This window comes from Cajanus cajan, chromosome 9 (assembly GCF_000230855.2).
Source record: "Cajanus cajan strain Asha chromosome 9, NIPB_CcT2T_4, whole genome shotgun sequence".
NCBI lineage: Eukaryota > Viridiplantae > Streptophyta > Magnoliopsida > Fabales > Fabaceae > Cajanus > Cajanus cajan.
The window spans coordinates 48042875-48058611 of record NC_138525.1 but is presented as its reverse complement, the minus strand read 5'-3'; positions in this window follow the sequence as shown (position 1 = coordinate 48058611).

Below are 15737 nucleotides of genomic sequence, written 5' to 3'. Positions count from 1 at the left end.
TATTTAGTGACGAAATTTGTGATGGATTTTTTAGAGACAAAGTTAATTCCGTCACAAAATCCGTCACAGACATTTTTTTTTATTTAGTGATGATATTTGTGACGGATTTTTAGAGACGAAAACTTTTTCGTCACAAAATCTGTCACAAATTTTTTTTTTTATTTAGTGACGAAATTTGTGACAGATTTTTAGAGGCGAAATATATTCCGTCACAAAATCTGTCACAAAAGTCAATAAATGCTAATCCATCACAAAACTTAAAATTCCCTCACAAAATGCGTCACTATTAGCGACGCTATTTTTTCCATCACAAAATTCGTCACAAATATTAATTTTTCTAGTAGTGTATTTTGAAGTATTTACTCTGTATCTTCCTCTGTTTTAATCAACAATTTTCCAGAATTTTGGATCCACAATTAATCATGCACTAGTATTAGGTTTATCACAAAAACTCAAGTAGCAATTTCGGCAACAAGATTTGAAATAGAATTTGAAAATTTGAAAACTCTAGACACAATGGAAACCTAACACTAGGAGTTCACCAATGATCTACTATTGAACATGAACTCAAATATCTAAAGTAAAAGCACACAAGCAAAGGCACATTTAGAAGAAAATAAGTCTCGACCAAACTTCAACAAAACTTGAATTAAAATTTTTCAGCACATACTACAAGCACATCTTGAATGATTTTGACATTTAAAACAATTGCACATGACTAGACAAAACTTAAGATTCAAAAATCAAAAGACCATACATGCATATGACTCCAAATGACCGAAACAATTAAGCAAAAGATGAGAGACTCAAATCAAAACAAAAAAATAGCACAAGTTGAATCCTAATTCTATTGATTGCGGATTGAAAATCAAAGTGCAATCAATAATTGGATCTTTGGAAAAATTTGATTTAAAAAATGATAGATCCAAGAAGAAACTCAAGTTGTGACACCAAGAACACAAGAACACAGAAAATCAATCGGTCAAAAGATGTACTTATCTTCAAGGAAGAAACCGTGCTCTAGATACCAAAAATGATGGTGGAGTTCATGAAGAAGTGGATGATTTGCTTCTCCTTTCCTTCACCAAGCGTAGGGTCAACTTCTTGAAGATTTTCACTGATTGAATGAAGCTAAGGAAGATGTAGAAGACGGATCAAGGTTCCTAGGCTAGAGATGGAAGCACCCTAGCTTAAGACACAAAAGAAAGCTCACTTCAAAAGGAGGAAAGGAAGGTAAGGTTCCCTAATTCTAATGAAGGCTTTCAGTGACTCTTGAGGAAGAATTTGCTGAAGAAAATTTAGAGAATTCTTATTTCATTTCAAAAGTGTCAATACAAGTCTTAAGGCATGCATTTATAGGTGTGGATTACCCTAAAGTGGTGCCAATCCAAGGGAAGCCAATTGGCGCCAAGTTTGAATTTCAAAATTAAATTTGAAATTCAAACTTTGGCCAGCCATGTGACTAATCCGGATGCCACTCTCATCTTAATGTAATTTGGAAGCCATTTGGATTTGAATTTAGGGTTCACATGGCCGGTCCTCACCATGCCAATCCATGTGACTCAAATTCAAATCAAATGTCTTCTAAATGACATACAAATGAGACCTAATGCACCTATTAATGAATCCTTAGTATAATCCTATTCTAATGACCTAAATACATTGGTCAATCAAATAAAATGGAAAGGAAAAACTACAAGAATGAAAATGAGCCCAATATTGGGTATCAAAAGCCCAAAGGCCCATGAAGCCCAAAACTAGGCCCAATAAGCCTAAAGCCCAAAATGCTAATATAGGGTCCATAATACAAGACCAAAACAATGTAAATTCATACACTACTAAAATGCAATAAAGTGGTGGTCAATCAAGTAAAGCCCAAGTGAAAAGCACCCTAGGCCCACCAAGCCCATTAGGCCCACTAAGCTCTGAAGCAATCAAATCTTCAAGTAGTCTTCTAGCCATTGCTCTAGTGGTTGGACCAAGGGTCCATGCTCTTCCATCAACTGGTGAGGAGTCTCCGTGTTCACAAGGGGTTCTGACAAGGGAACCTTGCCTTTATTACTTTGGAGAGGAATCTCTGTCGAGGCCATCTCGACGATGTGCAATTGAGGAGTAGCCAACTGTAAAATGGTGAAGTTAAAAATAATGATGAAGTATAGAAAATTAAAAATCAGGGAAATTCGAACCTATTGTGATTCCCCAGTAGGAGGAATATCCTTAGATATTTCTCAAGAAGAGTCGAGGTGGATGATCTCGACATCTTATAATTAAAGAAAAATTAGAGGAATCAAAGAAATATGGAAGCTGGAAGTCAAGTTAAAAGCTAAATACCTTGGGAACAAATTTCATAGCATCCTTAAGGAGTTTCTCGACAGGGGGCTTCTAAGTTTTCTTGGGAAGAGGAACCTGTAGTTTCCCTTTTCCTTTATCCAACTTTTTTGTGGTCGAAACCTAAAGAGGCAAGAAAAGTAAGAAAAGAGAAAAATATAACAGGACAAATATGAGTCACTCACAGTCTTGGCACTGGTCGAGTCTGCTTTTTGCTTCTTCGAGGTCTCGAGACTCTAGAAATAGAAAAAGACTTAAAAAGGATAATATTATTACGTTAATTGAAAGATTAATTTGAAAAGAAAAGAGTTATACCTTAGAACGTAAGAAAACTTTATCAGAAGCGGTTTTTCTTTTTCGAGTCTTCAATGAAGACCCCTTATCATCATCATCGTCACTTTCCCAGTTGGGAGTTTCCTCAGCATGTTGAGGAACACGCTGAGGGATAGCAGCTACACAATACAAAACAAGGGAAGAGATGAGTACAAAATGGAATTCTACAATAATTTTTGTTAGAGACATTTACCAGGAGGAGGATTGGCATTATCAACCCAACACAATGGCCACCATCTCCTTCGAGGAAAATCGTACATGGAACATCTCGCATAGGTAACTCAATCTTTTACAAGAATTTTTTTGTGCTCAAGGTAAAAAGGGTCAAGTGTCTTCACCCAAGGAGGGCGAGATAAATGTTTAACTAAGCCAAAACGAGCATTTGTAAGAAAAGGAATATTTTTAGGACAAAATTTTCAAAATCATTTTTTTCTCGAGGATTAATAACCTTTTTCAAGCGGATGTTTCTTTGTACCATTTTCGATAAAGAGACAGACGCATCAAAGATGGTTCGACCAATATTGTCAGGTCGATAGAAAACTTTAAAAAATTGCTCGAATTGATAAATAATAGTTTGGTTCTTGTAAGTACCTGATTGTTTCGGACCCTGCGAAGAAAGAGGAGAATTAATCAGCTTCTTCAAAAAATCATCAAAGTTGAGAATTTTATCAATATAGTATTCACACCACCATCGAAGAAAACACTTCGAGACTAAGAAGGAGGGAGAAAAGGGGCAAGGTGTGAGTCTAAGTTGTTTCTCAAGGCGTAAAATAAAATCCAAAACTTCCTCATAATTTCCTTTCTCGACACAGATATCAGCATCGATACTTTCTTTTCATCGAAGAGGAAGGGGTTTCATCTGGCAAAGACCAAATTGTCGAGCAAATAGATGAGGTTGGTAGGGGTAAATCCTAACATCCTTCTGTCGCATTCCAGATATTATTACATCCTAGGATAGGAAGCCAAACCACATCTCAGTAGAATCTGAAGAAATATTTCCAACTTGGTTGTTCTGTCGAAGCCAAGGTGGACCCATCAGAGTAGAGCGTAGGAAAGGGGCTAAATCTTCACTGAACTCATGAAAACTAAGAATTGCGCCAATGTATTTTGCGAAGTTGTTGATTGATCGCTTTCGAGGGGTAAGCGTGGTCAAACGTGCTCCTTCGAGTTCATAGATTGGGGCAAAAGATGAAGCAAGCGAAATCTTTTTCTCGAGAATTGCATTGAGCCATAATTGTAGTAGCCATAACGGTCCAGAAAGATTACGAGGACCAGATTCGCGAGAAAGACTCTCCGAGGCTTCATCAAGGCAAGTATACAGAGAAGCCAACAAAAGTTTACTCAAGCAGATTTTCTTTTTTAAATGTAGAGCTTGAGCCAAAATATAATAGTACTTAGGGACTTGGAGAGAAGGAGTGCAGAAAACACAAGCAGATAACCAATACATCAAGAAAGCAATATGTTCTGAGGCCAAAACGGGAGTACCTTTTTTTTCCCATATGAGTATTAATAAAAGCCAAATAAGTCTTTTTATCCCAAGATATAGAGGTCCTTAATCGAAATCTCTTCCTCGAAAGCATCTGGGTAGAACCTATCCCCAATAGGTGCTAAGCCAGTGATGGCAGCAATATCTAGCAAGGTAGGACACACGAAACCACAGGGAAACTCGAAAGCCCGAGTCTCTCTATTCCAGAAGAAAATCGCAGAAAGAAGCATTTGGGGATCGAAAAGGTGCAAGTCAAATTTAACAAGTTGGATAAATTCAAAAATACCAGTTTCTACCCACATGGAGCTCATCGAACTTTCTATGCGTGTTAACCATGGTAAATGCCTATCTTTAATAGGGGGAAATGCCCTAAAAATCTTAGTTGTATCTCCAAACAGGGCTAGGTCTATTTCAGCTGAATGAATGAAAGGAAAGGTGGACGAATCCTCAGGCAACAAAGTATTACCAAACTTTTTCTTATTTTGACCAACAAACGGACCTAAGAAAGCATGAACAATGCCATCCTCAAGGGAGAAATGGAGAAGTAACTAAGATTGGAAAATCTTGAGACTTGCCTCTTCCATGCCCAGAATAGGGACGAAGGTCTCATCTTCATCTTTCACAGTGCAAACTGTGGCATTGGCCATCAGCAACGGAGTAGTCTGGGTGGATGACACAGAAGCTTTGGTGGGAGAAAGAGCGGAGGCAGTTGCAGAGGTTGATGCATCGGAGGAAGCCATGATGATCAAAGGCAAGAACTTGTGAATGCAATAACAAAAGAAAAGAGTGCAAGGTCGCCAGAGAAGAAGACCAAGAAGTAGAGCAAGAAGATTAGAGGATGTAGTGAGCAAGAAGACTTGGGCACGAAGGAAGTGGTGAAAGTGATTTTCACCTTAGCGTAAAAGGAGTTTTAAGCGGATGAATGGGCCTGAGGTAAAACAGGTCCATAAATTTAATTCAAATATTAAAATAGCTGCCAAAATGTTGGTGCACAGACAAATTTATGGGAAAACGTAAGCATGCACCGTCAGAGCAATCAATGTCAAATCAAATGGTAAGTGCATTAAATTGATGGTCAGAAGTAGATTTTCATCGAATGGGTACAAGTCATCGAAATGAGAAAATTCGAGAAAGCAAATTCGAGAAAGAATTGAGGAAAATTCTCGATTAGGAATTCAGTTCCCTTTCACACTGGTGTGTTCATTGAAACTAAATTCCTAGGGGGGCATTTGTTAGGATCACTCGAAATCAAAAAATAATTTGTCACTCAAAAGAGTTGATTGATGAAGCATATGCCAAGAAGGAACATAAAAAACTATAAACACGTGTACTCGAGCATTTCTCGAAGATGCGAAAGGAATTTATGGATTGTGATAGTTAAGGCACACCAAGACGGTTATAGATCGAATTGAGAAAATAAAACGTGGGACGAACGGTTCCGAGGAGTTACATTTTAAGCCACGTAAGTGACGTAGTGGATAGCGGTCATGCGCCCACGATGGATTTACAACCGCTCTCGATTATATACAACCGCTCTCGATCATATCTATAAATAGAAGCATCAACCTCATGCACTGGGGTCAGAAAATTTATACTTGCACTCTACAAGCACTCACCGCCTGCGCATATGGCTTTCGTGCATGGGATTGCTGGGTATGACAAATTCTTGACCATATTTCTTTTCTTTTTCTAGGATTAGTGTAGTTTCTTTTAATTCCGTAGTTCGTAGGTTGTTTAATCCTAATATTGTAACTTGATCATTATGCAAACTAGACAATGATTTGTATTGCCAATGTGTTTATTGTTTATTCTGTTCAATTAAGTATCTACATGCATGCAAATTATTATTTGATAATCATTCATGAAAATCTGGAAACAAACATTTATTAATCAGTTTTGTCTCATCTATCTCCATTCTTAAGCGAGTTCAACGAATTTACTATAAAATACCTAAATTGAAACGTTATTGTGCTAGTTCGAATAAAAAGAATCCATAAACTAATTCCACCGTAAACAATATGTTAGTTGATTTATTAGAAGAAGAAAAAATGAACATGTTTTTAGGTTATAATAAGGTGTATGATATACCAAATCACATAAAATTTACCCTCCATTCTCTTCATATAAATTAAGCCTCACCAGAATATTCAAGAAAGTTGATCGTCGAAGAAATATAAAGTTACTAATTCTATTCGTGTTCAAAATCAATTACCACAAAGATTTGACAATAGTTGTTGAAGAATACATTAACCATGAATCGATAATAGATACAAGTAGTTTATAAGGGTTTTGGTAGATTGTTCTCTGATATAAACTTGTGATTTTTTTTACTTTCACTTAAAACATAAAGAATATTAAATAAGGATTAAAATTTCTGACAGGGAAATCTAATCTATGATAGGTAGGTAGCGAGAATCAAAGATGGATACAGGAAAAAGGAAATTGAAGGTGAAAACTAGGCCTTCTCATTCCTTATTTTTCACTAACTTTTTTTTATTAGAAAAATCAAATCCAAAATTTTAAATCATAAATAAAAAGTCATGAACGAATGGTCATTTTATCTTTTTATAAATAAGAAATTTTGTGATGAGATTAAATACCTACTATGAGAGAAGGGGTCACCACCTATTGAGAGAGGGAGTTACTACCCAATGAGAGAGGGGATCACCAATCTTATGAGAAATGGGGTTTTGTAATGAGAGGGTTTCTCAAATTTGTCTAAAAAAACATATAATGTACTTGAATGAATAAATATATGTTGAAATGTTCTTGTAGATATAAGTAAAGGGTACCCACATTAAACTTATGTCTTTCTTATTTTATATCTATGTTGTATTTGGGTGTCCATGCCTTAAATCTTCATTGTATACGAAGGGGATTTTTCTCCAATAGTGGTATCAAATCATATGTTGTGATCTGGTAGCCAGTTAGATGAGGAGTATTGAAGCTTGATGTACACTAGTGGAAAAAAGATTTTTAAGATCGGTTAACCGATCTTAAAAGAGATGATCTTAAAAGTTGAACTTTTAATATTGGTTATTTAACCGATCTTAAAAGTCTAGCTTTTAAGATCGGTTACGAAGTATCCGATCTTAAAAGTATCGGGATTAATTTTTGTTTAATTTTAATAAATTTATTAATGTAACAACGCTTATATCAATGTGTTTTGTCCTTACTGCACATGTTCTGGGAAACTTCCCGAAAGGTCACCCATCCCTATATTACTCCAAGTCATCCCTATATTACTCCAAGTCAAGCACACTTAATTATGGAGTTCTGATGAGATAAGCTACCGAAAAGTAAATGCATGTTGTTGGTATAAATAGTACAAATTAAATCATTTAAGTCATCCTCAACTGTACAATCTCATACTTATACTATTTTTGGATCCCTTTCATTTTGGTGTGTCTAGACCGCTATAAAAATATAATAATTATATAATAATTATATTACCAATAATAATAATTATATTATATTTAATTAATCTTTATTTATATATATTTATATATATATATATATACACTTGTATAATTAACAATCTACTTATTTCTATTTTAAATTTAATATTATGATACAATTTAAAATTATTTATTATAAATTTAAAAGTTTAAATAATAATTTATATATTTTAAAATGATAAGGGTTATAATAACACCGGTGTAACTTTTACTAAGTATTACACCCCTCAATAACTTTATATTAAATTTGAATTTTGTAAATTCAACCGTTAGATTGATGGAATCATGCCTAGGAAGGCAAGGGGTGACACACTGAAGGAACCAAGAGGAGTTGGCTAGACATGAAGGGTTGGGCCAGTCAAGGCCTAATGGGCCCGATGGGCTTGGAAGGCCCAAGTTGAGCTTCACATGGGCCACATCTTGTTATAGCTATTTCTTTATGTTTTGTATATATCATGTTAGTATAGGTTTCCTATATTTTGGGTCTTGTATTTTGGACCATTTAGGATAGCATTTTGGGCCACAAGCTTATTGGGCCTGGTTTTGGATTTTATGGGCCTTTGGGCTTTTGGTACCCAATATTGGGCTCATTTTAATCCTTGTAATTTTTCCTTTATATTGTATTTGATTGTCCATTGTATTTAGGCCATTAGATTAGGAATTTAGAAGGTTTTCAATATTAAGTCATTTAGGCTAAATCTAAGTTTCATTAAGATGTCATTTGGCTTGAATTTAGGTCACATGTTTTAAGCTTGTATGAGCTGAACATGTGCACCCTAAATACACATCAAATGAGTCTCAAATGCAACTTAGATGATGCTAGTTGCCATAAATTTCAGATGTGCACATGGTACACCAAAATTTGAATTTCAAATGCCATTTGAAATTCAAATATTGGCACCAAAGATGGACATTTGAATTTAGGCGCCACTAGCTTGCTTATTTGGATTATATATTGACACCTTCACTCTTATGTAATCACTTTGAATCATTAATGAGATTTCTGAAAATTATTCAGCCAAGTCTCTCACTCAAAGTCACCTTGACCGAAAGTTTCTTAGCTTTCTTCTAGGAAATTAGGTCAAACTTTGTGAGCAATCTTTTGCTCCTTTAGCTTAAGTGCTTCCTTCTCCTTCCATCTTCATCTTCTTCTTTCCTTTCGTGAACAATCCATCTCTTCATCACCTCAAGGAAGTGATCATAAGGCCGAGCAACTCAAGGAGTGGAGAACATCAATCCTTTCGACTTGGAGTGGCCATCATAGATTGAAAGTTCATATCACTTTATATGTTTATATCAAATTTTGTTAAAATTAAACAAAATCTTGAAGGTAATCAAAATGTTCATATTTTTGTATATCTTGAAATGTATATATTACGTCAATTTTTTTTATAAGAATGAAGTATCAAATTATCTTGAATTAATATAAAATTTTGTATATATGAGCTAATAGTAAAAAACTTTCAATCTAACGGTTGAATTTATAAAATTCACATTTAATATAAAGTTATTGAGCGGTGTAATACTTAGTAAAAGTTATACCAGTGTTATTATAACCCTTCTCTTTTAAAATATTATTTTTATAAATTAAATTTTAACATTTTAAATAAATTATTAATTAACTTAATATATTTATTCATCTTAAAATATGACTAAAAGAGGCAGATGCGAGGAAGAATGACTGAGGGAGAGCGTTGCATTTTTTAAATAGTTACAATCATGAATGAAGAGTCATGAATGAAGAGACATGAATGAATGATCATTCCATCTATTATAAAACAGGAGTCTTGTGATGAGATTCGACACTTATTGTAAAAAAGAAGGTTTTAATTGGATCTTTAATTCAACATTGACATTATATGTGAATAATTATATGTTGAGGACTATCATTTAAAATTGTTTCAAATTAAAGTAATCTAATGATGTATAAATAATTTGGACAGTTATGTATCTGATAGGACATGATACCTTTAATATGCAGTAACTAAAAAGTAATTTTATTTTGTGATGAGTTAAATTAGAAATATCAAAAGACAACTCCATGGTTGTCCATAAATTTGTTAGGTCCCAAGATCACAGTACATTCTTTTCTTTTCTAACATCTCATTATTAGAAGGAGAAAAAAAGATAACTAAAGGATTATCTCAAAAGAGTATGTGATAATCTAGAAGGTTAAACCACACTGCTCATATATCATCATGTGTTCAAGTATGCTTTCACTTATATTTTCTATGATAGATCTTGGTTATGTAGATGATAATTTTCATCAAAGGCTTAAATTTAGTTTTAATAGTCACCACCTAAAGGAGGCCACCACCCATTGAAAGAGAGGAAGTTACTACCCAATGAGAGAGAGGGGATCACCACCCTATTAGAGAGGGGATTTTTGTAATGAGAGTTTCTCAAGTTTGTCCATAAAAACTTGTAATGTATTTGAATGAATGAATATTTGTTAAGATGCTCCTATGAATATAGGCAAGAGATGTCAAATCATGTTTAACTTGTGTCTTCGTTATTTTATATTTGTATTGTATTTGCATGTGTTTATGCCTTTAATTTACATTGTGCATGAAGGAGATTTTTTTCAACACTTTAAGTTTAATACGTCAAAGGTAGGATTAGACAACGTCATTTAGATAAATAGAAATACAAAACATAAATAAAGTGCTTAGTTAAATAAGTTTTATAATAAGATTCTATATAAATAATGCCTAAGAAAGAAGATGCAATTTTTTATTTATTTTATTTATTAAAAAATATATTATAGTACTATTTTAAAAAGGTGCTCTCTAAGAAAATAAATAGAGAGCACTTGTATATAGAAGTGCCTTCTATAATATTCTATATAGAGAGCATTAAAAAAAGATGCTATCTTTTATTTATTTTATTTTATTTTATGTTTTAAAAAAATTATTATTATTTATTTAATTTAATTTATTATTTTTTAAATTTAATTTATGCTTTTAAAAAATTCTTTTGTTAATTTAATTTAATTTAATGTTTTTCTTTAAAAAAATTGTTTATTTAATTTAAATTTTTTTTATTTTTTTTTAATTTAACATTTCTAAAAAAAAACATTTTATTTATTTTATTTATTTATTTTTATAAAATCTTTTATTAATTTCTATAGAGGACACTTGTTGACAGAACTCATAGAAGCATTATGCTTTCATATTAAAAAAATAAGTTTTTTCTTTGTGCTTCATGTTTGTATTCACTCTCTCATTGTTCTTTTCTTTCATGCCTATGTTAGCATTTAGTATGCTACTATTTGTGTTCTCTATTATTGTATCTCTCGTTGTCATCTAGAAGTTTATTATTGAGTTCCCTTCAATGTTTGTGCATGTACTTTGTCACCTATGCTACACTCACGATATTATAAGGGTTCATTCACTTGTTTCTATCTTTCATGACATTGCTTTCAATCATTGTTTCTTCTATTCTTATTGTTAGCGTTCATTGTTGAGTCTTTCACCGTCGTTTGGAGTGTTTATGAATCTCATTCTTTGTCTACTACACTCAAGATGTAAGGAAGGGCATTCTATCTGTATTTCAGGTTTATGTCAGGTATGTTTTTCTTTATGGGATGTTTTTTGTTAATACTTAGCTTTGTCTCAATTTTGGGATAAATGGCATGAGAACAAAATTGGTAGATATGAATTAAAAAAACAAAAAAAAATCTATCTGATATTTGAAATCACAATAACTGAACTTTCTTTCATCATATTGCATTTTGTTTTTATTTTTAGAAATATAATCTTTTAAGGTTGTTCTTAGGAAAAATAGTGTTATGCTTAAGTTTTTTAGTGAACTTGTAGGACTTTTTTTCATTGCCTGACTGTTTCAATAACATTTTTAATAAGTTTCAAAAGCATCATGTTTTGCATGAATGAATGGTACATATTGGACATCAAATTATTCTATGACAGATATAAGAGCATGTACCTTTTATTTTCTTTTATTTGAGGGTTTCTTTAATTACATATTCTAATATGCTTGTTTGACTATTTGTAAAAATGGGTTACTATTCACTTTATCAATTTCTATTACTATAATGTTGTCTTAGCTACTTTAGCATTTAGTCTTACTTTTAAACTTATTCTAACCTATATGTGTAGATCTTAAATGATTTGAAGTGGCTGACAAATTGCATCAGTTAAGGTTTCTCAACATAGACTAGATTGAGGTGTTTGGACTAGTGTGTGTTTTAGAGACATAAGGCATTATTTATCTTATATGCATTTGATGTAATTTATCTATGCTCTCTCAATAATGTAAAATCATTAAATGATTATTTTATTACTATGAGATAATATGATGGATCTAGAATATGATGCACTAAGCACATCAACAATAGATGGCATACTACCCAATACAACTTTATGTTTTAAGTTTTGAAAATTGAAATCATTAATTTCTTGCTCTTCATTATAATGATTTTTTTTATGACAAAATGTATTAGACTTTTGAATTTTGATTAATAAATATTAGATATTATTTGATTATTATTCTTTATTAAGGCTTTATATTTGGTCATTTTTCATTCGTAAGAAAAGTTTGTTTAGGATGTTTTCTTATTTTTGTAGTTTTGGAGTTTTTTTTTTTCAAGTATGATGATATATCTTTCTTTTTTTGAATTTGTCTCCTTCAAAACAAAGGTGTACTTTAGAGGAAAAATTAGGGAGTTATAAACATTTTGGTTTTAAGGGGGTTATGATAATATATCGTGTAACACCCCAATTTTCAAAAAGGTTATTATTATTATTATTATTAGATGGTATTTGGTCATAATTATTTTAATAATTATAGAGGAATATTATTTTGTACGTTTTAAATAATTATTATTTTGGACAATTATTTTGTACGTATTAAATAAGTATTTTTATTAGCATTTTTAAATAAATATTTATATGTTTTAAGAGAAGGTTGATTTTATATGATATTTTGTTATTGAAATTATATTATTATATTTAGGGTCAGAAATATATTATTATTATAGAGAAAAAATATTTTATAATATACATGTATTTATTTTATTTAATTATTTTGAGGAAAATTAGAAGTGGGTTAGAAGAGAAGAAAAATGGGTTGGGTTGACCCAGTCCAATGGATTAATTTTAAGAAAGGAGTCAGGTGGTGTTAACTCTATCTGCCTCATTTGCGTTCTGAAGGGTTAGGAAAAAAAAGAGGAGAAACAAAGAGCTCTAAGGAAGAGTACTCAGGAACGATCTTAGATCACACCAAGACCATTCATCTTCTGCTCATCCAGGTACGGGGGAGATGGGTTTCTTCATATGTGAATATAGGGGCGTTCGGGTAGTGAGGGCAATCCCTAAGTCCCTCTAGGAACTCTATTTAAAATTCTAAACGATTATCTGTGCAATCGATGTTCTAAATTCTTAATTCATTTGGAAGAACTTATTTCTTGAATTGTCTTTGAATTCCATTGGGGCTTTCTTGTTAATTTTTTATCCTTAAATTTGATGACTTGAATTTTATGTGTTAAGAAGAGTTTAGATTTTCTTTTGTAAAACCAATGGAAACCAATTTTTGAGGCTTGAGATGTGTATGGATTGATTTGGAACGTATGAAGAATATAAATGGAGTTAAACTAAACCAACGGGGTGTAGAAGTAGTGAAAATTGGTAAAAACCTTGTTGAAACTCGTAAAACGCAGGTTTAATTTCACAGAGGGGAGTCTGGGCAGAGATTTGGGCGCTCAGCGCCAGTTTTGGGCGTCGGGCGTCGGGACCCCGACATACGTTTGTAATTTTACGATATCTTTCTGTGTAGTTATCCAAATCGAGTTCCGTTTGTTTTTTTAGAAACTAGACATCTAGGGCTACCATTTAGACACAAGAATCGTGTAAAAATATTAATATTTGATCAAGTTATGTGAGTTGAAATTTGAGCCTTCCAATCTGTGTGCGAACCACAACATCAATTTTTTGTGAGCCCTTAATGGTAACCTAAACGACTTTATTAGGATTTGTGTTCTTCATGAAAGTTGTAGATATTGATGTTAGGATTCTAATGGAGTTGGGATCACTTAGAAAGGATATGTATATCTCGAGTTATGGTTAAATTATTAACTGAATGTCATAGATATTGTGATGTGTGTGAAGAATTATGTGAAATTTGTGATCTATGATGTTGATAACTTAATGATAGGTACCTAGCATGTGAGGATGATATTGCATGGATTGTTATTGACATGTGATGATGTTATATAATGGAGATGCATTAATTATGAGTTACGTGGGATGCATGAGTTGCATGAGACTTATGAGTTGCATGTGGTGCTTGAGAAGCCAGACGTGGCTATATTGCATTGGACCCTGGGCCCAGAGAGGGGTTGAGACAGGGGGGACCATGACGGGCCGCTGGGTGTTTAACCGTGCAACATACCGGCCCTGGGAGGGTGTGAGAATGGTATGCCCGCATTGGCAACAACTAAGGGAATTGACGAGGTACGCCCATTGTGCGGAGTGCCAAGTTGAGACTCTTAGGAGAGGAGATGTGTATGAGCATATAGTGAGCATGTGTATGAAAGCTTGTATGATTGAAAAAAAAAATGATGTTTGGTAATTATATGAGATGTATTTGTTGTTTATATTTAATGATGATATTTTGGTGCACGGTGTGGGGTGGGAATTGGGTAGCTCTATGTTCATATATGATGTTTCTATCTCTCACCGTCCTGTTTTTATGTGGTTTTCTTTTAGGTGAAGATGAAGGCACTCATAGTGTTGAGTTCTAAAGGGAAAGGGTTCTGCTCTGATAGGATGTGACATTGGGGCATGAATTTAGGATGCTTTAGTTATGAATTGTTATTTGTCGTTTGAGGAGACTTATTTTTAAGAGTTTTATATTCACCTTATATTTGTAAATTCTGGATTCCTTTCATTTTTCTTTAGAGACCTTGATAATTTTCTTTTAAGAGTAAAACTTTATTATTATTATTATTATTATTATTTCTATTTATTTCAAGACTTGTGAACCTATGAGTTTTTATTAAAATATGTGGACCCTTCTTGATGTTATATTTATTGAATTATTCTTATTGTTGTTACTTATTTATTATGGGGTAGAAGGGTGTCACATATCGTCTGTTCTTTTCTTTTATTTTCATGGTTATTTATTTAGAATATTCTAAATGAGCATACATTAGTGTGCTTGAGTTTTTTTTATCTTCTTTTCATTACACCTATGCATGAGCGTACATTAGAGTGCATGAGTTGTTCTTCTTATATTAACTTCTATACTTTCATTAGCTTGTTTATGATATTACTAATTCATATATATATATATAGTTGTACCACACATTTGTTAAGCCAAATCATATGATGATCTATTTATTCCCTCAAATAACAACACATGAATTATCAGTGAAAAAACAAATGTAAAAAATAATTAGTATTTTTTGTTGATAATGAAGTACTTGATAAGTTTGTTCTTACACCAATCAATACACGGTAAGACTTTTTTCTTTCTAACTTTATTAACAATGCATTATTTTGAAAGTTACATGCAATTTAAATTTGCTGATTCATTTCATTTGTTTTAGTTAACATTGAGTCTTGCTCGAAATTAATCGTAAAATAGAGATAATTCATTATAATGATCCATTGAAAAATGACATTAATATGTGACAAGATTTGAAGAATTTGTTTGATATGTAAAAATATACACGTGATTGAAATTTTGTATTTTGCTATATGTATATATATAGTTATGTATATTGTACAAGTCTATCAAGCTCAAAGAGGAACTATGATTTCAAAAGTTAAAGTCAAGTAACATCAACTGGATAACAATTAAAATAGATTATAATTATTATTTGAAAATCAATAATGATATTAATTTTAATTATAGTGATATTTGTGATTTTGGTTTTATAGTGTTTGAATCAACCAAATGGAAATGATTGTAGATATTATATTGGTCGATATATGAAGAAAATTATCACCTAGTGATGTATTGAGCTATTGCAGTTGTGCCGCATAGGCTGCATGCCAGAGATGTATTGAACTATTATAGGTGTATCTTGGGTCACCAGTAATGTATTTATGAATGAACGTGCCCCCAAGTATGTTGTTGTAGTAGCATACCAGTGATGAGAAATATGAAAC